The 23,580-nt window shown below is 35.7% G+C and overlaps 1 protein-coding gene across 1 annotated transcript in view; it reads left to right on the forward strand.

Annotated features, from left to right (window-relative positions):
• Positions 1 to 23,580, forward strand: part of LOC133532507 (atrial natriuretic peptide receptor 1) — a 365,542-nt gene that overhangs the window by 86,448 nt on the left and 255,514 nt on the right. The window lies entirely within an intron of this gene.

Consider the following 23,580-nt stretch of genomic DNA (forward strand, 5'->3'; position numbering starts at 1 on the left):
TAAAGCCTCTGAGTTGGACATAATAAAGATATTATCAGTCGAAATCCGGCCCCGAAGGGGAGCTTATAGAAATTACAGAGAACAAAACTCACGCAGGTTAACACTCAGGCTAGTGTGTATTTAAAGTAAAATTATTCATACAGCTTACTTTGGATCTAGGTCCATAAGATACTAGGTACTAGTCCCCTGATAGATATTACTTGTGAGTAAGCCGGGCCATAACGTGTAACTTCTAGGCCGTTTCTAAAGGAGCGGAAATTAAGATTATTTCGGTTCGTGGCTTTGCGACACCTAAATTTTACGTTACCTAATGTAATTCAATGTCTGTTTCTGGTCTCTCGCTTACGCTTAAATATAATAGTACGGTCAAATTAACTCAAATTTCACTAAAGTCAGGAACTAATTCTAAGGACTAATAAAATCACTACGGATTGTTTTGTATGGGCTAAAAATCGAATTTTATACAATCGTTACTAAATTCACCCCCCCCGGAAAGGGGTGAAATCGGCTGAAAATAATGTAATGGTTATAACTAAGAAGAGAAAAAAGGTGTACTCGGTGTAATTTGGCGTACGTTTTACAACACTTATATCTAAATTAGCACGTGTTATTTATGTTAATTTAAGCTACGGAACAGGTAAAAAAAAAATAACATTAAAAAAAATCTATTTTGGCCATTGCGGGTCTGGGGAAAGTAATGTACTCGGTGCAAATTGAGTAAATAATTAGAAAAAATATCTAAATCCAATGTCAAATTCGCACCATGGTGCGACACCCGGAAAGTAGTTTTTCATGTTTTACTGTCGTTGTACTTCGGGGGAAATTTTAATACTATTGGAAATTGATGCAATCATATTCATTTGATTTTGTTTACATTCGCACCCCATAAAAAATTGGCATTTTTATACGGAACATGCAGTTTTGTAATCAAGTACCAAAAACGTAGAGCAATAAATACACAGAAGCGACAAGCGCGTGATTAGTGGCAAGAGAAGGAACGCGCGTAGATGCACCGACGAAGCACGGCTCTTGAGGCACGAGTAGTGGCATGTACTGCAAAAATAGTAGGGTTTCTGAGTATGCAGACAGACAGTCAACAAATTAAATACAGGTACGCTCAATGTTTGTTAAATTCGAAAAATCGCGTTTTTCCATATACTTACGAAAACGTTAGACTACTTAGTTCACTCAATGATTGTTTAAAACAATAGTTCCGTTTTAATGCCAGAAGAAAGATTTGTGCTCGTTGCCCGTCAAAAGTGTCAAACAAACTGTCTCGGAACAATCGCTGCGCTTAGGGTTTGAGATCCGGATATTACGGATCCGTTAAATATGGTTATTGTATTGACCTATAACCGGAACAATTTTCTAATGAAATTTATGAATAATTTCATACCATTTTGTCATTTAAATATAGTACTTTCATATATTTAATCAATTCAAATACTAACAGCACATCAATTTTGATAGGTACATCATGTCACGCAGTAACTTTATACAATGAATGCGAATGTTGCTTAATGCAAACATTAGATCATTGGATATCTTGATGACTTGGGGCTATAGGCTCAAAACAAAAGCAACCTGAAGGCCAAGGCTAGGATAGTAGAGTAGGAAGGAGAGAAAATTGGTCTGATAATCAACCACTAGAATATCTCCAAATGAATAGGGCTAAGATGGTCGGCTCTTTATCATTTGTCATGAAGGGCATAGTGACAAGTGATAAAAATAGAACCATGCTGCCACCGCAGATCGAAAAGAAAAGACCTACCTAAAGTAATCGGGAAGAGGAGATAGATGTTCGAATCCAAAATGCCCTAAGATGCTCAGCAGCGCTTCGTCGAGTTCTAGTGTCCAAGCTGATCAGTAGACTGTCCATGATTCAAGTCTATAAGACAATAATTAGATTTTGATGAATGACATCTGGACATTGGACTCTGAATCAGAAAAAAAAGAACAAGTTCTTAGTGAAGAAGACGAAATTCTGGCGGAATATTCTGGGACCTATCAGAGATGAAGATAGAGAAGATGAAAGCGTAGGAAAAATAGGGAGCTAGAGTAGCCCTAAAACGCCCTCGGAGTATCCAACTAGCGTGGAGTGGTGCAGAATAGAGCAGAGTGACGTTGTTCTTGTATCAAAGGCCAAGATTATTTTTGGGTCACTGATCCAGTGAAGTAAGTAAGTATTGCTTTCATAGTTAGTATTTCATGACGAATGAACACGAGGTGAGGCATTGGATGTATTTCCAACTATGCACCAGCTAATCCAGATATAAACCCTCCTTATTAAGTACGGTTTTAGAGATAACATTATGTTAGCTATTATAGTAATCAAGTAATCATTTAAAATTAGTTGGGGTGATATCATTGTATTAAAACATAGTTAAAAACGTTATTTCTTTGTTATCTAAATCAGTTTATTCGGATATTTATTTTGGTGGATATTCGAATAATTAGAACATCACAATATTCTAATTGCAAACCCTACATATAACTTCCCAGTAGGGACACAAATAGGTAATGTAAATACTGCGAGGATGATCTTGTTTAGGAAAAACCAGAGCGATCGAGTATATTCCTTCAACAGGATGCTCTCCTACAGCATATAAAAAGGGCTTAACAGACCCACATTGGGACCAATTTACCTGAATAGCGACCCACAAATGCTAGATTCTTGCAACTAGGCTTGGCGAAAGAAAAATGATGGACCAGCGTACACCTCTGCAAGGAGCTATTGTCTTGCAAGTGCAAAGAATGCTGTACAGGGTGTGGGGGAGTAAAACACGGATTTAAATACACTATGCTTTGCGCATGCGAAGGTGCATGCTCTGGGACAAAATAATACGTAAAAAAAATATATTTTTGTTTAATTAGTGTGTAACTTTAAATAGCTAGATCCGGAGTAAATTACAATAAAACGATCTCAGTATTGTTAATTTTGATAATAATACTTTTATCGAAAATATTTTAAGTTACCTTTACTTAAACATCATTTGCCTTGCAAATTGTATTGAAACAGCCATCCGACTCTTGGTGGTGTCATCCGGTATGGAACAAAAATAGTGTAATTTGCTTGTTTATAAACCGATTTTCAAAATTTTAATGGAATTTTATAGCTTATTAATGTAGCATTCATATCTTGATACAATGTCTTCCTGTAAAGTTACTAGTAAAGTTGATGAAAACAAAAAACGGATTTCTTTTCGGGAAAATTTAAATAAAACTTAAAATTTCTCGCAAACTATGGTATTTACAAGGTTAAATATACAAACGATATTGTAGCGCATTTAATTTTGCTTTTTATGACACCCCACACAAGCTTACATGTGATATACTTGCTGTGGTATACGCAATATTCTGAACACGGCACCGGCCATTTTGATGACGTCATAACTGGTGACTTAACCACGTTAGAAACTGTCTCCCGATGGTTTTTTAGTCAAAATAACATGCTTAACAACATACTAAAATATGGTGCTGGTTTCATCAAAGGCACCTATTGGGCCCTATATGACCCTAAGGGAAGCGACTTCATACCTACTCGTATAACATTTTTTCCTACTCCTCTACTGTTATCTGTCATTTATGCATTCATTAACACGAATATAAGAACATACATAAAAGATTTCAAGAAAAGTCTATATTGTCTATTCCTCATAAAAGCTCTTGTGCTTTTATAAGCTATAATGTTACTGCGATTAATGGCTACCAACCTAACAAAACCAAAACGAATACAGTTCTAAACTAAGTGCATTGCTGCCAACTTACAAAATATTCATTTGATTGCATAGTAAAAATAATTACTTCATAAGTCAGAAACACGCATGTGACACCCGTAATATAGCAACATCCATAGACTACGAAGACCGCTTAGCGTTGCTTGTTAGTCTCCGTAGGTTACGGTGGCCAAAATTGAGAAAAAACTGTCCAAAAAATTAATTTAGCAAGTAGCAAGTACCAGGGCCTCATGAGTTACGAGGAGGTGTCGCCGACCGGCCGGCCGCGGCCCGGGGCGGGCCGGGCGCGTAACAAGGTATGCTCGCGCGTCTTGGCTATATACTTTTGCTGTAATTTGTTTACCTAAATTAAGATTTATTTTTGTTGACTCGTAGGAAAAATATTGTATGCAACGTTGTATAAGTAGGTCAAAAAATTCTCGTGGCGTATTCCTTTACAATGTTCGCCTACGCCTTCGGCTCCGGCTCACATTGTAACTCACGCCACTCGCCTTTTTTGACCCTTATACAACTGTTGCATAAAATACTATTTTATACAATCAAACACATTTGAATAAGTAGTCGATAAAGAGGTCATACACCGATAGATTATTAATATGTTGTAACATGACATCACTATTTTTGATCTCACATTGACAATTTACGCACAAACTTGCATTTCATTTTTGGTCGCACTTTTGAAGTTTGACAGTCGTTCTTGATATCCTATTTCTATGTATCCGGATCCGAAAAATTGTCGGATATTGCAAACCCTAGCTGCGCGCTGCGCTATCTCCCCGCGCCGCGCGCCCCGCGCCGCGTGCTGCCAACCACCTTCGCTTGCAGTTCGTTGAGATTAATTCTATTTACTTTTTGACAAACTTCCGGTAAAAAAAATCTATTTTTTATTTAGTGCAAATGTAGTGTCTTTAGATGAGTACCGTTTTTAAAATTTTCACGTCTCTCTTAACCCATTCATGGCCACTAACCACGAAGCGTACACAACACGCCGGGCCACCATACAAACCGTTTTCAGCTAAAACGTGTGACTCAGCTTATGGGTCTCGGGGCCTGGCGCGAACGTCAAAGAAATTGCCGCTTATGAATCCGGTCCGTTGGACAATATTATGCAACATTTTTACTAACCAACTGTTTACTGTTCATATTAATATATATATATATATATATATATATATATATATATATATATATATACTAATTTGTTGATATTTGTAAGAAACTAAGAATGAACATTTTAAAGCCTGATCAGAAATAGATGATCATTGTCAACAGGGCGCTGTTATTTTCATATAATTAGCCTGGTCGTTCGGGTGAAGCAGTCGGAGTCCAGTTCATAGCACAATTTGTCAGGAGGTCAGGAGGGTTCAAATTCCGGGTATCCATAGCCAAGGTCACAAAAATCACAAAATACGAAATCACTGAAGAGCACAGAGAGGAGCATAAAGTCGCCAACGAATAAATCGTGACTAAATATAATTTCCCATGTTACTCTAAAATACATCCTAATAGAGGGGATGGGGTGAATCATTTCTTGAGTTTTTGTCAAAAATACCACGTTAAAGATAATACCGCCGTTAAATCCGCCGCCGCCCAGGTGCATCCATTGTTTATTGTCCAAGTGTCTCCGATAATCTTACATGTGGCCGGTCATGAACTTTGTTTTGGTAAACGTCATTATAATATAAACAATAGAGCACTTAAAATGTATTATAGTACTTATTACCACGAAAATGTTTAGAAAAAATCTTTTCTTTTAAATATTTCTCACACACTATTGCGATAATACAATATACCATTTAGTTGGTGACTGTTTAAGCCGCCCTGTTTTTATAATGAAACAAAAAAAATTGGCATGGTAATAAGTTTGGTCCTTAGAAATGTTGCTTGCTACCATCCAAACAGTAATCCATTGTAAAAAGGTACAATTTGCAACGAGTTTCGTCATGAAATAAGCTTTGAAACCAAGTTATAAAGTTTATTTTTGCGTGCTATGAAGATATGTGTAGTTTTTACAATTAGCGCCAGGCCACGGTGACCCATACCTTGAGTCATGTCAATAACTTCAGGCATAAATATATTTTTCATATTTTTGAAATGTAGATTTATTCATTTGCTTGGGACACGTATGTATCTCGAATTTCAGAATATTTAATATATTACACTTCCAGTAAACCAAACTTGAATATTCTAGACCCTGTTTCACTAAAAAAAACATGTTTACAATTATGTTTTTCAACATGCCTTATAAAGATGGTTGTTAGCTCAAATTATACTTATATTATTTCGTCATATTACGTTTTGTTTATGTTTAAATCGGAATTTATTTACGACTCACATGTGAGTCACGGGCCCTGCGCGACTGTTTGAACATGACCCATACGCTGAGTCACGGGCCCTGAATGGGTTAATTTCCCCCGAAGCACAATGTACAAAATAATTAAAAATACATGTTCCATAATTTGCCCAGGCGTGCAAAGTTAACTGAATGTTTATAATGCTTTAAAAAGCTTAACTTGAGATTGCACCAACCGACTGACTTATCCTCGAGCCGCAATCGAAAAAAAAAATTTTTTTTAGGGTATCATACATTGCACATCTTTTTAATTAAGATATACTATGCACCAAGGTGTTCTCTATACACTACTTAGCTTGAACCTAATAGCTTTTAATTTACTCCAAAATTACGGCACTTTATAGTTTATACCTAAAATTTAACGGTCTTCCGTACATAATAGAAACGGTGCAACTCGGGGGAAACAATCTAGTTGCGCCATCTAACAAATCCAAAAAAAGCACGACTACACGACTTACTTCCATACTTTTTCTTAACTTGACTATACTATAATTAAAGTATGCTAAAGGGCAGCCATCACGCAGCAAAACATTCCAAGGCCCTCAACACACGGAGCGTAAGCGTAAGAGACGCGTAAGCGTATCGTAATACGCGCGTAGAACGCGAGCGCTACGAGCACGAACAAGTTCAAACAAGCCAGCACACGAAGCGTCGTCGTAGCGTAGCGTATGAGATATCTGTCGTCATTATGACGGGCGTAGCGTAATACAGGCGTAAAAAACAAAACTTCTGACATAATCAAACAATAACAAATCTGCATCTGACGAGAAAGTAAGGTCGCGATACACCGCCGAAGACATCTGACGCCAGTGACGCCATAATTTCAAGTAATGAAATTTCACTTATAAAACGATTATGCTTACGCGATGTTTTCACGGCGCTTGGTGCCCAGAACTCTATGCGTCCCGTACTCGTAACGTTCTTACGATACGCTTACGCCACGGTTACGCTTACGCTACTAACCCCCTTATTCATAAACGTCTACTAAAGTTGACAAGCCGCTAATAATCGTTTATCCCTTTCCGACGTATTGGTAAGGGACAAACGATTATTAGGGGGATTATTAGTTTTATCTTGAAATCAACTGTTAATAAAGCAAATAATATACGAAATATACTGAATTCAATACTTCCAATGACAGTTAACTGACATGATTCCGATTTTCGTCTCCCGTTTGATCGTTAACAAGCAATCTTGTATATTCTAGATCTGAGAATCCAAATCGTACTTGTCGTGTCACATCAAAGAGCGACGATAAATGTAAATCGAACCGTACAAAATGTATGAAACGGATGCCCTTCTGTTGGATCACAACACGACATGACAGACAATTATGAATCCGCTTTGTGTAATAAAATATACGTCTGCAAAACTTACTTACTCCGTAAAGAACTCCTCTTGTGTGTATTAAGTCTCTTTCTAAGATTTTATACCTATTTACCTGTGGTGGGGCGTCAAACATATTATGAATTAATCACTGCTAATTCTATTTAATATTTTTATTTGGGATAATTTAATCCATTTTAGTGTTAGTATAACTCGATATTAGTGACAAAAACAAAAATTAAATCTAGTTATATATGTATAAGTATGTGTAGTAGTGTATATATGTGTATAAGGTTTTATACCTACTTACCGGTGGTGGGGCGTCAACTATATTATGAATTAATCGCTGCTAATTATATTTAATATTTTTATTTGGAATAATTTATTATTGTTAGTATAACTCGATATTAGTGACTAAAACAAAAATTTAAATCTAGTTAACACATTTACCGCTGAGCTACGGTCGTAGCGCTACGTCGTAGCCGAATTCTCTGTGGCCAGAATGGCGTTGTCGTGTCAAAACCAGCGTAAAAAACTTTGAGTTTAAAGACGCTCGTCTCATTGACCTTGATGCGAAACTTCAGATACGTAAATCCCGGCCAAGACCCTCCTATTATACCTAAGTATATTATGTTCTGCCAACTTTACTGCCCCACCTGCGATAGAGTTTTTAAAAGTAAGTTGCAAGTCATATTAGAGCTCACGCTTGTAATTAGCTAGGGTCACCATTGCCGATTACGGCATGGATATATATGGCTATAAGCCGATAGAAAAGGTTTTCTGGTATGTAGAGGAACGGCATCGTAGAGGCAAAACGGCAACGTGTCGTATTAGCGCTGAATGGGTTAAAAGCGGCGTGGTGTGGCGGGTGGAAGTGCAGCGCTCAGAACGACGGCGAGCCAAAGTACTGAGCCAGCGCATTTAGAATACTGTTTGGACTAACAGGCCATTTGAACACGGATATCAGAATGATATCTAAATCATATCACATAATTATCGTGCATTTCACTTGTACATGTATTAGTGCGAGCGAGACGTACGATACTTAAATGACATCATTTAGATAGTATCTTTGTGATGTCATGGACGTTTGAATTTGCTTCTAAGATTGGCCTGTGGAGCGGCAACTACGCCGTAGCATTCATGATGTAGCAACAATCTCTCACCCAAATGGTATCGTCACTGCCATCGGTAGAATTTTACAACCAGTATTCCATGAAGTATTACTAAAGTTATATTTCCGTCGCGCCGTCGCTGCGGGTTCCTGGCTCGTACCAATGAGTTTTTCGGAACTTATTTACGGAAAATTCTTTTATACTTACCACTAACTTTTCGGTAAAGGAAAACATCGTGAGGAAACCTGCATATATCGGCGAAGAAATTCAAAAAAGGAATGTAAAGTCCCCAATCCGCATTGGGATAGCGTGGGGGCTTTAACCCAAGCCCTCTCGCTCTTAAGAGGAGGCCTGTGCCCAGCAGTGGGACATATATACACAGATAAAAAAGATATTTACTTATTTATTTATCTATTTAATCTTTATTGCACAATACATGAAGGTACAAATGGCGGACTTAATGCCTTAAGGCATTCTCTACCAGACAACCAATCAAAATATATCTTAATTCAAAACGCTAAACTCTCGTGCGCAAATATCCACTAAAATATATCTTGAGTTTAAAAGAATCATCATTTTTTAAAGGAGAATAAACCATATTTAATTTTATCTTTACACATTTTTAAAGCTTATAGTAGTTATTTGAGTGCAGTTATGAATTATTCGCCGCAATAAAAAAAGTCTTAGCAAGAGATATTGCACGCTCTTAAAAACGGTTTTATCTTGAGTAACCATTCATCGAACAAAAAAATTACCCGATTCCAAAAGAGAAGCACCAAAATTTTTCTTTGAGACTTTGATGTTTTCAATATACAGTCAAGACCCAAAGCTATTTTAAAGAAGAAGCACCAAAACTTTGCTTTGAGACTTTTAATTCCATTAATTCTTGGTTTGATGCTTTCGACCTATAGTAAAGAGCCAAAGCTATTTCAGAGAAGAAGCACCAAAACTTCGCTTTCAAACTTTTAAATTTTTAGACAAGAACCATTAATTCTTGGTTTGATGTTTTCAAAATTGGTTTCATGTTTACTAGGTTGTCATTATTACAGTGTTATGGTTAATTTGCTTAAACCATGTACTTGCATTAAATTCCAGTAATATGATCCTATTATTTGAAGGAAAGCTGACACATGCCTAAATAACAAACTAGCGCATGGTGTGTTTATTAAAACCAATATTAAAACTATGGCGTATTTCGAAACAAAGCTGTTTTGTTTATCAGTTAAACATATCTTAGTTAAAATATTCAAGCTTTTACATAAAATAATATTATCTTATTATCTTTGATGAAGAGGACAATACATATTTCATTTGAAACATTCTGATACCTTAAGTAAATTTTTGGATTGATATAAGCAACACTAGTATTTCGTTTCAAAATATGGAAAAGTTTAGAATAACAAACATTACATCCTCAACGAATCACGAAAATCATGTTGGTTTAGGAAAATTAATTCTTTATTCAAGACATACTAAACTTCCCACTAAGTTTCAGCTCTAGATATAAATGATATCATATTTTACATTGAGTAACGTACTCTGAACCAATGCTTTTTCTTGTTTTTATGAAGAAATTTAATTCTCAATTCAACTATGAGTATCTAACCCCAAGAAACGAAGTTTCTTGGCACAAGTTCTTTAAGTATTGCACTAAGACACTTAGGTTTACTTAAAAAAATACAATACATAAAACAACACGTAAACGCGCTTGGTCAGAATATTCAGTATTAAAAAAAAAAAACTTTTTATAGCTCGGATAAAGTATTGAATTTTTTAGCTGAAATAATCAGTTGTAAAACATTTTATAGGTATCTTGACGCAAGAATTGTATTGTGTCCTTATATAGGAAACACACAATATCTTGAGACAAGAGTATTTACTTGGGTCGAGATCTATTTTTTTCTGTATATGCTGAATTTTATTTTAGTGGACACTGGATCCTGTTAATTTATAAGTGCATATTTCAATAGCTTACATGCCAATTCCAACGTACACTGACATCTAAATGATATCATTCAGCTATCGTGCATTTCGCTTGTACTTGTCCGTACATGTATTAACGCGAGTGATACGCACGATAACTAAATGACATCATTTAGATATCATTTTAATGTCAGTGTACGTTCTAATTGGCCTGTCTTAAACTTTATTTGAGATTAACAATACCCCATTGGGTATATACACGCGTTGGGCGGCACCTAGAACTTTGGCGTGATAGGTTCGTAAACTAAGTTAGTAATTTAAATGAAGTTCTTAACTATGCTGTAAGTGATTTAAATAGCTATTAGAAATTCGAAGTACTCGTATACTACTAAGGCAGTACTACTCGTATAAACGCTCAGCATCTTCATTATAACCATTGATCGGGGTTTTGGATGCCACGCCGCGGTATAAAAATAAAATAATAATTAATATTATATGGACATTTTTACACAAATTGATTAAGTCCCACGGTAAGCCAAGAACGCTTATGTTGTTGGTACTCAGATAAATATATACAAATACTTAAATACATAAAAAACATCCATGACTCAGGAACAAATATCTGTGCTCATCACACAAATAAATTTCCTTACCGGGATTCGAATCCTGGACCATCGGCTTCATAGGCAGGGTCACTACCCGCTAGGCCTGACCGGTCGTCAAATCAGTATAATCAAATTGGTATAGTAACATGGATACACCTTTAAACCCGCGATACCTTTGATACTGCTAGAAAAGAAGTCAAGTGTTGGTAATATATTCATAATATATACGACAGTAAATGAAAGAAAATTTTGGTGATTTTTCCCGAGTGGCAATTAAAACCCCGATAACTTGTGCTGATTAAAATTTAAAGTTGATAAGTAAAGTTATATCAATTTAAATAAAACAGATTTTAATGTGATTGTAAATTTGTCGATATGTTCACACCACCCATTGTATACCCATAAATTACGCTTCATTTTCTGTTATATTATACAACGGCTTGCTAAGACAAAAGGTAACAATCATTTCACCCATAAATTAAGTCCTTTACAGGTATATGTAAGCCTACTTAATTCCAATCTGCTTCCAAAGGGAATACAAGACAGAATATCAAAGAAACAATAAAATATTTAACGGTCCCATTATTTCACCGACATGAAATACTTGCTTCTTTTGTAAAATTTTAACGCTCGTATAAATAATTCATATAACATTGTATTGTTGTCGTTTGGTGTCGCGTCTTCGAACAGGTAGCGATGGAAATGGTTTATTTCAGGTTTCAGGGGTGTATACAAACAATATTTGTTCAGTATGATGCCCTTGATAAAATATGTTGATTGATGATGTTTATTTTACAAAAAATTTTTTTATTAAAACGAGCGTGGGTGTTAGTCCAAATATCATTATCAATTTTACTAACAGCTGGGTAAAATAATGTAACTTAATCAAGCCATTATTAAAACGTGTTAAACAAATTAAAAGTTAAATAATTAATACGGAAATGTTAAAATCGCAGATCTGCATCACCCACCGGAGGGCATGAACGATTGAGAGTTAATGGAATCTAAAATGCTATTTTAAATAAAAATTATGGTATAAATTTTCAACCAAAATAAATTGTACTAATTGGTGGTTGTCAGGAAGGCGCTATCTCCATATAGGTTCAATTTGAAATGAACCTTATCGACAAACGACAATGGCCGCATTTTGGCATATTTAAATAAGAAAGCTTACTTATTTCTATACCTATGACAACACCTAATGATAACCAACATTATAAAGGGGCCCACTGATTAACAGTCTGCCGGACGGAATCGGCCTGTCAGTTGTCCTGAACTGTCAACTTTTTGTTCTCTCTGATTTTTAGATATTGTTACAATACGACTTTTACGGCTACCACCTTTTTGACACAGACATTCGCTAGCGTGACCCACTGCGCTGGGAAAAGGCCTCCGCCCTCTTCTTCCACTCGTCCCGGTTTTGAGCTGCAACTGGCCAGTCTCTCAAAAAGGAGTCTAAGTTATCCAGCCATTGCCGACGAGGTCTGCCGGATCCCCGGTTTGACTCGTGAGGTTGTGGGTAACCCACTCCGTGGTTATCTTGACCCAAAAATCATTCGGCATGCGATAAACATGCCCCGCCCAGTCCCACTTTAAGTTGGCTGCTTTTCGAGCTACATCTATAATCTGAGTTTTAGAGCGCAGCGTGGTGTTCCGGCTTCTGTCAAATACCAAGTCTGAGCACCGTAAGTGAGGACTGAAAGTATGCACATGTCCATGAGCCTACGTTTGAGTGACAGAGGTAGGTCTCCCTTCATGAGGTGTTTCATGGACCAATAGCTCTTCCATGCGTTCTCGGTCCGTCTGTCGACATCTTTGGTATTCATGGCCATATGCAATATGCTCTCCGTTTACCTCAATCTTACGTTTTCCGCCGTTAGACATGACTTTGCACTACTTTTTATGAATCTCGCTCGTACTCGCAAATTAGTGCGAGCGAGATGCATTGTCAGTTTGATACTGCTAAGGCAGTCGTGGTAACCCTACTTGTCACGAGTCGAGGTGCCAAATAACTCAGCATATTTCGCGCGCACTTATCAGTGCGAGTGATCCTATCATAACAATAAAAACCTTAACAAATTATATACCTAATCAGAATTCCACTTGTAGCTAAATCTCCTTAGTTATCCCCTAAATGATGAATAAATTCCACGTTTTGTTACATAAGTTCAAATGATTACCAATATAGGTTAGTGCACGTCTAAAGGCGGGATTCCACCATTGTGCGGCACTGTGCAGCACAAGCATATTCAGTACAAAAATGCTTATGCCGCACAGTGCCGCACACTGTTACGTCGCTATAGCATGCTTGTCAAAGTCAAAGTCAAAGTCAAAATATTCTTTATTCAAATAGGCCTAGCAACAAGCACTTTTAAATCGTCAAATTTTACAAATATCATCTTAATCTAAATATCAGAGCAATTTATTGATGCAGTTATTATTGTTCTAAAAAAACATTGAACTATTATAGATATGGTAAACTTAATAATAAAAATTTCACAAAAAGATCGTCAAACATCAAAATTGTATAAAAATACTAGTCTAGAACCTTTCTAGAATAAAATCTAAATGTCAAAAAATACGGTATATATATACATTGAATTATCAATTTCATCATTAATAACATAACAATAAATAATTCATTCTTTACAATCACACTTAATCCCACGGTGTTTCATCATTCATGTAGTCTTGTGTGCTATAATAGGCTTTAGAGATAAGCTTACGTTTTACATAATTTTTAAATTTACTAACAGACAGTTCAGTTATAATATTAGGAAGTTTATTGTAAAATCTTACACAATTACCCATGAATGATTTCTTAATTTTATGGAGCCTAGTGAAGGGCACTGCGAGCTTATGCTTATTTCTAGTATTAATATTATGTATTTCACAGTTTTTCTTAAAACTGGCAATGTTTTTATGTACATACAGAATATTCTCATAAATATATTGACAGTGCACTGTCATTATGTTAATGTCCTTAAACTTATCTCTAAGTGTGTCTCTATGGTACATTTTATATATTGCACGAATAGCCCTCTTCTGCAGAACAAAAATGGTATTTATCTCTGAAGCACTACCCCATAGTAAAATACCATATGACATAATGCTATGAAAGTAACTAAAGTAAACTAATCGAGCTGTTTTCACGTCTGTTAACTGACGGATCTTGCTCACTGCAAAAGCTGCAGAACTCAGTCTATTCGAGAGATTAGCAATATGGGGACCCCATTGTAGTTTAGAATCTAAAGTTATACCAAGAAAAACTGTGCTATCTACTAGTTCCATTTCCTCATCCTTGACAATGACACCTGTTTGCTCATTCCTTATGTGACTTGTAACAAACTTAATGCACTTAGTCTTTTTCTCATTTAACAATAAATTATTAACATTAAACCAATTTACTACTTTAGAAATAGCATTGTTTACATCACTGCAAGCTTGTTGCTGTCGTTTGACTTTGAAAATAAGTGAGGTATCGTCTGCAAACAATACTATGTCATGGTGGGTCTTTACAAGGTAAGGCAGGTCATTAATGTAGATAAGGAACAGGAACGGCCCCAATATTGATCCCTGCGGTACACCCATAGAGACCAATGACCCCGGTGATCGCTGTCCACTCACATCAACCCTTTGTATTCTACCGTGTAAGTAAGACTTTATTAAATTCAGTGCCGAGCCTCTTACTCCATAATAGTGCAGTTTCCTGATCAATGTTTCATGACAGACGCAATCGAAGGCCTTAGATAAGTCACAGAAGATACCTAAAGCATCCTGTGACTCCTCCCAGGCATCGAAGATCTATTTAATTAGCTCAACACCAGCGTCGGTTGTTGAGCGACCCCGTGTAAAACCAAATTGTTTGTTGTGCATTAGATTATTAATGTTAAAATGTTTCAATAACTGACTCAAAATTATTTTTTCAAAAATTTTGCTGAATGTTGGTAACACTGATATCGGTCTAAAGTTAGTGGGGTCGGATGTGCTACCTGATTTAAATAAAGGAGTGACTTTACTATGTTTCATTAGATCAGGAAACTCACCGCAGTCAACACTGTTATTAAATATAACTACCAGGTCAGGCGCTACAACTTCTATTAAGGATTTGACAGTATGAACGGAGACTCCCCAAAGGTCACTAGTTTTTTTACATTAATTGATTTAAACGCCTTTAATATATCTGAGGCACTCACATGTTCAAAATTAAGGTTTCTAGTACATTCTGGGACATTCTCTTCTAACAGTGTAACGGCAGACGAGGGTATATATTGAACGGTATATAAAAAATAAAGTTCCGTATACAATATTTCAGCTTAGTAATTTTTCTTTAATTAGATTTATTGATATTTAAAAAAAAACATACCGTATAACATGAAAATATTTTTTCCGTGAACCTTTTTCTCAAGTTATAATCCGTATAAACTCCCTTATTATGAAACGTTCAGACATAAAACTTAAATCAATAGTGAATAATGATGTACACGTTAATTATGTCTGCCGATTTTTCAATTATATCAATAGTTTTTGAGAAATCGATACTATTCAACTTTGTGCGTGGCCCCAGCGCGCGGGTATCTGCGCGGGCGATTAGGGGCAGTCGCCGCTTGGCCGTCGGACGGGAACCAGTGTCACTCGACGCAACGCGACGCAATTATTCTCTGTGAACTGATTGTACGATTTTGACTTTTAGGTGATAGGACACTCTTTATTTAAGTTTAAAGTGAGTGAGTAAGTTTTAACGGACGGAATAATTTATTTGCTTGTGCAAATTCAGGTGAAGAACGAGGAAGAGGGCTCGAGGGAGTTGTAACGCGCGAGGTCATTCAGATAGGGGATGGCCTTAATACTCGCATAATCACAATAATATTTTATAAATTAAACTATAATAGATACAGTAATTTGCTTAAAAAATGCATAACTGCATCAAGACGAATAGATAATAAAGCTTCTATTTACGGCTCTAAAAATGTCACCAAAACCAGTTGGAACATCATAAATAAAGATATGGGTAAACTAAACAATAGGAAAAAATATATTAATAAGATTATTGTTAATGACACTGTGATCGAGGGACCCGTCAATATAGCCAACGCATTTAACAATTTCTTTATCAATAACACAAACAACACTACTTTTGACTCTCAATTGTTACAATATAACTACCCTATGAATAGTAATTACGCAAATATGTTCCTATCGCCTACAAGCTCAAACGAGGTGTCAGAAATAATAAAAAATTTGAATAATACTCGATCTGTTGGATATGACGATATTCCAACTGATATACTTAAGTCGACCTGTGATTTAATTGCCCCTGTGTTATCTTACCTAATAAACCTGACATTTCTTCAAGGCACTTTTCCAGATAAACTAAAGTTATCGATTGTCAAGCCTATCTACAAGAAAGGGGACATTGTAAAGGTAGATAATTACAGACCTATTACACTTATTCCAATCTTAGGAAAAATCTTGGAAAAAGCTATGCACAAAAGATTAATGGTATTTGTAAATAAATACAAAGTATTGAGTATCCAACAGCATGGCTTTCAAAAAGGAAAATCTACCACCTTAGCTGCTTTTAACGTTATAAATAATATAATTAATAATGTAGATGAAGGAAATCAAACAGTGTCAATATTTTTCGATATGAGTAAAGCTTTCGACCATGTTTCTCATGACCTCCTTCTAAAGAAATGTGAAGTATATGGTATTAGAGGTGTAGTCAAACAATGGATCGAAAGCTATCTCACCAATCGACGTCAAATGGTGGAAATTATAAATGTTAATTGCGATAAAACAGAAGAGAAATTCCAATCGGAAACAAAATTTAATAGAGTAGGAGTACCACAAGGGACTATATAAGGGCCTCTTCTTTTTTTACTTTATGTGAATGATTTGCCATTAATTACTTCCTATGATTGCACACTATTTGCAGACGATATATCAGTAGTTATCCCTGCTAATAATAGTCACAACTACAATGACTCAATAAATAATACCATTGTGGATATAATACAATGGCTTAAAGCTAATAATCTGCAAGTCAACCTGGAAAAAACCAAGTATATTCAATTTATCAACCAAAGGGGGAAAAAAAAGAATCTCACTGTTTCATATAATGATCACAGTTTAAAAGAATGCGATAGCACTACTTTTCTTGGTTTCGTGCTGGATGACCATTGTAGTTGGAAACTGCATGTTGATAAGGTTTGCTCTAAAATTAATCGGTTTGCGTATGTCCTATGGCGACTCACAAGAGTAGCGGATAAAAAAACCGCCTTAAGAGCATACCACGGTTTTGTAGCGTCCAACTTGCGATATGGGATATTAATATGGGGAAATTCTGTACACATTCATCGTACTTTTGTAGCGCAAAAGCAATGTGTGAGAGCAATAGCTAACATTCACATACCAACATCCTGCAAGGAATATTTTATTAGCTTACAATTACTAACAGTACACTCAATGTACATTTATGAAGTGTGTATATTTGTTAAGATGCACAATGAAATGTTCAAAAAAAAAGAGATATAACAAACATTAACACGCGATATCCGGATAGACTTGTGCTTCCAAAAATGCACACTGCAATGAGGGGTAGAAACTGTTATGCCATGTGTATTAAGATATTTAATCATTTGCCTGAGCAATTAAGGGAACTACCCCTAAAAAAATTAAGGCACAAACTTTTTACTTGGCTGGTTAACAAATGTTTTTATAGTACCACTGAATATTTTGCTAATGGAAGTATTTAATAGGTTATTAGCAAGTAAGCTAAAAATGTAAAAATTTGCATGACTTATTTTAAGTCTAGATATATGGACCTGTATATATTAACCTAAGATCTGTTAGTACTATATCTATTGCAAATAAAGATTTATGATTTTATGATTATGATTATACAAATTGGCCAAAATATAGTTTCATTAAGCGCGTGCTTAATATTACCCAGTGTTGGTGGGTAAAATACCGTTTAGATAAGCCGAAATATTACCGCTGAATACTAAATATATCTAAATAATAGCCTCTGAATTTATAATACAAACATTTTATCTAAAATTTGTCTAAAATCGTTTACGTGAGACACTTAACGCAACATATTACTGTATTGTTGTATTTCTGCCAACAAACCACACTAGTTTGGTAGACGAAATTATGACACTAACTGTTTTTTTTTATTCTATGGCGTATAACGGTGGGATTTGGTACGGAGTTAGTCTGTGGGAGTTAGTAAGTGAACAGCCAGCAGCCGAAGTTGCAAAAAAAGGGAAAGATGTTCAAAATGAACTGAACGCATGATAAATTTAAATACCTCGCTCACCTTAAGACTTTTAAGCTTACACTGCTGTCATATACTATGCAATAGGTAAAGTCGCCATCAGATATATCGGAGCGGCCAAGGTGCTTACAAATATACTCTAACGCCATGCCTCTATTGGCAAGGCTTGTTCAGATATTTCTGAGCATTTCGGCCGCTCCGATATATCTGATGGTGACTGTACCTGGACACTTATTTCTACTTCGCATAATTATAATTCGCTAGATAGATCTAGCGAATTATATAGGTAAGTATGTAATCTTTACGGTTACCACCGATGTGTGTAACTTTCTATGCATCTCGCACGTACTCGCATATTAGTGCAAGCGAAATTGTATAGAATTTCGGTTACGCAGACGTTAGCGAATATCTCAGTTTGACACTACTAAGGCAGCCGTGGTAAGGCTGACCATTTGTGATGTCGTTAGTTAAAGTTATGATATAGCAAAAACGTCCAGTTATTAAACAACGAATACTGGTCATCACTTTACATATCTATCTACCTATCCACCCTGTCCATCTACGCAAAATTACGTTTTTCTCCTCACGTAGACTCTAGATCATAAAAAGGACACTCAAGGTTACGATGTTTTCGATCAAAAAGTTTGCGTCCTGAATTTGGTTTTATTTGATGAACCATGAAAATGAGGGTCGCCTGAAATTGAAAAAGAATATTTAGGTGTGTATGGTAATACATGTATTGTGTAGAAGAGAAAGTTTTTACTAACACGGTTTGTTGGTTTAGCTTTTAGGAATTGTAAGTTGTACCGTAAAATACAGTAGGTTGCAACATTTTTTTTCTCAATCACGCCCGTAATCATTACCGTTATTTTCGTAATAATAAGCCACAGAATATGATGTTGCAGGTAAGTGATACGTGCCGGCAATGGATTTTCATTCAAAATTGCCGGCCTGGATCGAAAAGGTGCGAGAATTCATTGACGACGCGTCTCGCTAAAGCACACACAACGTGATGTTACACAGTCTGTTATCACGACCGTAATATAAATATTCCCGTACGTAGGAAATGCATAACTACATAGAACATGGTGGTAGTTAACTAGAACTTTATGGACGATTGCATAACGTTAACTCCGTCATCAGATAGTTAAAGTACATTTTTTAAAGAAGCAATTACGTTTAAAAATGTAGATGATCACTGGCATTACCAGCCCAAGTTTCCGGAAAAAAGTTACTACCCATATCGTACATTATCCGGTAACTCCAGTTATAAAAAGTAGACATTTGACATTCCATTTACTTATCGCAAAACATGCCGCTGTACAGCGCGAAGTATTTGGCCTGTCACACTTAAGGCAAGATTATTTATTAGACTTGACTCGTCTTCTATAATTTCTAACTCTTTGTTAACAAGTCCTTGTTTTGTATTACCCCAAAAAGATTCCACATTTACGAGATTTGCCTTAGTTAAGTTTCTTCCCATGTTATTCTGATTGGGTTTTAGGGTTGATCTGGGCATTACAGTTTTACGAGTTCAATCTTTTGCGGGTTCGGGGTGTTTTAACGACAAATTCGTTGCTTTCTTTTTCATGAGAATGTTAAGACTTAAGAGGGAGCGTAAAAGGTCGTCCCTTTTATACCTAGTTATAAACAAATCTAACGTTTGAAAAATCTTTGAATGGGGACTCTATTACTCGCCTGCGTCAGAAGGAGGGTAATGTTTTTCAAGCATATGTATGTAAGTATGTATGTACGAGTATGTCCATTTCTTTGGCACGCCTTACAGCCCAAACGGTTGGACGGTTTTTGACATATGAGGTGTCATTGAATTAGTCAGACCTTAATACAAACTACTTACGACCCGCCGCTGAGCATTCACAATGCGCCGCGGTCAGGGCGCACGGGCCCCGCATGGCTCCGCTTACGCCCGCTCACGTACGCGCACGCCCGTTCACGCACGTGCACGCCCGTTCATACACGCGCACGCCCGTTCACACACGCGCACGACCGCTTCCGCTGTGTGTATGCATTAAGCTTAACAGAGTTCCAAACCCTTTAAGGATCCTCGGGAACTTTGGAAACTGGGATTAAACTTCTGAAACAGATTGACCTTCTTTTACTAAAGTTACTTTTACCCCAGTTACGGATCTATCGACAAAAACTCTTGCTCTCAGCGATTCAATGAAGCACGAATTTGAGGCACTATTTGATTATACTGTATACCCAAGTTTGCGATATCTGCTTAACATTTTAGGAATATGTTTGTCAATTTAATGCACATAAACCATTATTGCTAGAATGATATGTGATGCACAAAAATATAATTAAATACAATTCGTTTTGTTTTAAAATCGAACGAAATAAAACAAAAGCAAAAACTCTATTCCATTTATTATTTTTATTTATTTAAAAAACAAACAGCCATTCATAGTTTATATATAACACTGGAAATTTTCCTTATAACTAGATTACAGTTTCCTTAATGAAAATATTTTAACATTATGTTTAATAAATAAACTAAAGAGTTTATAGAGCTATTTGTGCATTCAACAACAAAAAAAAGTAAGAGTATACGTGTATTATCAAAATTGTTTGTAAACTGAAGAAGGTTTTGTGATTCTAATTAATAAATATTTATTAATGATAATTGATAATTTTCATTGTAGATAAATAATACTAGAATTAGGATTAGGTCTAGGATTAGGACTAGGAATAGGGCTAGAGGTTTAACTAATTTTACTGTTTAACTCATTCAATCACTACATGCTGCATGTCTCGGAGAACTGGTCTCAGAATTAAAGTTTACATAAAATACTGTGTGTGTTATAAACTTATTAAAAGAAAGATCTATAAATACAAAAATGCACCTCCTAAACTCCTAATGCATAGTCAAATATATGCTCTGAGTGCGAAGTCTTACTATGTACCTAAACAATTATTCTCTCTCCTATTTTCAACCTAATATCTAACTCGGTAAAGATTACATTCAAATATGATGTAAGCTATCAGCATGAAGACTTGGACCATTGGCGAAATTCCTAATTTAAATATTTAGATTAAAGCAACAAGTAACCTCAAGTGTATTTAAATGTAGGATCCCGAAACTTTCCCAGAATACTAAATGGCTAAGAGGGCCCGACAATTTATAGAAGATAATGTAATTTATTTTAATCTATGTTTAACATTTTATTCTTCTACGAGTATAATTTGTTTAGGGCTAGATCTAGAAAAATAAAATGGTAATATAAAAATAATAGTATAAAGGATTTATGATATGTGAATAGGTAAAGGTGTGTTACAATACAATATATTTGCCAACTTTGTCTGTCACTATATATTGGACGCTGACTGTACCTAGTTAATTGCCTTATTTACTATGCTCTAGTTACTGAACACTGGACAGGGAAATGGAAACGCAAAATTGTCCTTCCCGACTTTAGGTAAAATATTAACCTCAATTATTGCTGTCAGATTTGATCCAATAAACAAACACCCTTCCGAAGAAATTACTCTTATATTTTTGCCATTGTTTGAAAATGGCTTGCAAAGCAAAAATTCAGCGTTTTTTTAGAGAAATATTATAATATCGTTTGTGCAAAAATTCGGAATCCGCTTTTTATTACTTATCATTGTAATGCGTTCGCGAGCAAAGCAAAATGGGAATATAAGTATCGCCATTGTTTGGCAATTTTGGCAATGGTTACCGCTTGACTTGAAATGGATGAAAAGTTCGACAAGGTTACACATAAATTTGCATTATTTTTTCCATATCGACATAATGTCATTCGCAAATACTCGTAATTAATATTGAAGCATTAGAGGCGACCGACACGCACGTACAAAAATCACAATCTAAAAGATTCAAAACAATATTTTTCCGCCAGAAATTTTTTAATATTTGTAGTAAAACTGTGTCACTTTGTAATGTTAAAAAAAAAAAAAACTATTTGAAAATATTTTGAAAGTTGCTTCCTTGGGGTTAGATATGAGGATATAAGTGATATAACGTATCATTTGTGGTATATAGTACAAAAAAATCCGCTTTTTCGTATCTAGAGGAGCCCAAACTACCTTATGTGAAATGATTTTTGTTTGAATGAAAAAAAAAATGTTTCAAATTTAATGAAGTGGTATATTTTTAGAATCGCCTCAAAAAGCCCTTTTATATGTTTCTGATTTTTTTCCCATACAAAAAAATATGACTCAGCACTCGTCCTCAGATTTTCTTTTTAAGAACTGCGGGTCAAAAACTATTTTGACCTCTAGAGGTCGCATACTAGTATGCGTGTGCCAAACGGTACTGTACATCGATTTCCTTTTTTTTTGTGTTTACTTTCCACTATTGTGCAGAGACGAGGCGAAGCTGTTCCGATGACAATAAGTTAAAGTATTAAGTATCCTAAAAAAGTACTGTGCAGGTCGTGTTGAGGTGACCTTGGTCTGGTGTCCCAGCTGTTTAATGTATTTCAACCTTTACTTACTTACTTCATTAGCTTAGCGGCCGTTTCGCTATCGTCACATGGGCGTACGGTGAAAAACGTATATTATTATATTCATTACTTTTTGCTATAGGTTCCAACAATAGTTCATGTAACGAAACGGCCAGCCTCATATTTTGACTAACGTTTAGATTTTAAGAAGTGTAATGTTCTTACGGTAGATGTCACTAGGGTCTAGACCCATATGGGGGGAAAAATTGCTGACTATGGTTGAGGTCTTGGTGGTTCAGTTGGCAGAACGTTGGAGTATCTACCGTTGGAAAGGCCGTGGCCCGTGAGGTTAAGTCTCACCCGAGGCAGTAATTTTTCTACTTTTAAATTTATTCTAAGCTTAATAGCATCATTTGCAGACGTTTTTGCTTGTTAAAAAATAATTTGATTAAATGGTTTCAGTTACTAAACTCACTGTATAAAAGTAATAAAATACTTAAGAGTGCTCCAATGTTTCTCAAGCCAAGTAGTGTAGCAGAGAAAAGCGAAAGGAAAAATATACATTCATACATATCTATACACTCTACCCGGTTCTTAAAAAAATACAACAATATTTTTTTGCGTGTTTACGCCCGGCTAAAATTAAGCAGTGAACCAGTTACGTAACCCTCATTTTACGGTCTACTGGGCAACTGTCACCTTTATCCGTTAGCCTAATAACAGGATGCCATAAATTATATTGACGCCTAAAGAGGTAATTTTCGGGAACTCTTATACGTTTTTGACGTAGTCGAGATCGAACTTTATTA

The sequence above is a fragment of the Cydia pomonella genome, chromosome 2, assembly GCF_033807575.1.
Source record: "Cydia pomonella isolate Wapato2018A chromosome 2, ilCydPomo1, whole genome shotgun sequence".
NCBI lineage: Eukaryota > Metazoa > Arthropoda > Insecta > Lepidoptera > Tortricidae > Cydia > Cydia pomonella.